Source organism: Pristiophorus japonicus, unplaced genomic scaffold (assembly GCF_044704955.1).
Source record: "Pristiophorus japonicus isolate sPriJap1 unplaced genomic scaffold, sPriJap1.hap1 HAP1_SCAFFOLD_585, whole genome shotgun sequence".
NCBI lineage: Eukaryota > Metazoa > Chordata > Chondrichthyes > Pristiophoridae > Pristiophorus > Pristiophorus japonicus.
This window is the reverse complement of record NW_027254494.1, coordinates 29,025-29,931: the sequence shown is the minus strand read 5'-3', so window position 1 is coordinate 29,931 and position 907 is coordinate 29,025.

The following is a 907-nucleotide window of genomic DNA, read 5'->3' as shown; positions in this document are numbered from 1 at the left end:
CTCAGTCTCTTCTCCCTCCGGGAGATATCTGTCCTCGGTCTGATGTCTCTCAGTCTCTCTGTCTCTGAGGGAAATATCTGTACACTAACTGGTGTCTCTTAGATCCTCTCCCTCAGGGAGATATCTATACACTGACTGGTTTCTCTCAGTCCCTCCCTCTCAAGGTGATATCTGTCCACTGACTGTTCACTTAGTCCCTCTCCCCCAGGGACATATCTGCACACTGAATGGTGCCTCTCAGTCCTTCACCTCAGGGAGATATATGTTCACTGACTGGTGCCTCTCAGTCCCTCTCCCTCAGCCTGATAATGTACACTGACTGGTGTCTCTCAGTCCCTCTCCATCAGGAGGATATCTGGACACTGACTGGTCTCGTAGTGCCTGTCCCTCAGGGATATATCTGTTCACTGTCTGGTGTCTCACAGTACCTCTCCATCAGGGACATATCTGCACACGGACTGGTGTCTTTCAGTCGCTCTCATCAGAGAGATATCTATACACTGACTGGTCTCTCAGTCCCAGTCCCACAGGGACATATCTGTACACTGAATGGTTGCTCTCAGTCCCTACCTCTCAGGGAGATATCAGTAAACTGACTGATTTCTCTCAGTCGCTCTACCTCATGGACATATCTGTACACTGACGTGTATGTCTCAGTCCATCTCCCTCAGGGAGATATCTGGACACTGACTGGTGTCTCTCATTCCCTGCCTCTGAGTTAGATATCTGTACACTGAATTGTGACTCTCAGTCCCACGACCTCAGGACACATCTGTACACTGAATGGTGTCATTCAGTCCCTCTCCCTCAGGGTGATATCTGTACACTGACTTGTTTCTGTCAGTCCCTCCGTCTCAGGGAGATATATATACACTGACTGGTATTTCACAGTCCCTCTCTTTCTGGC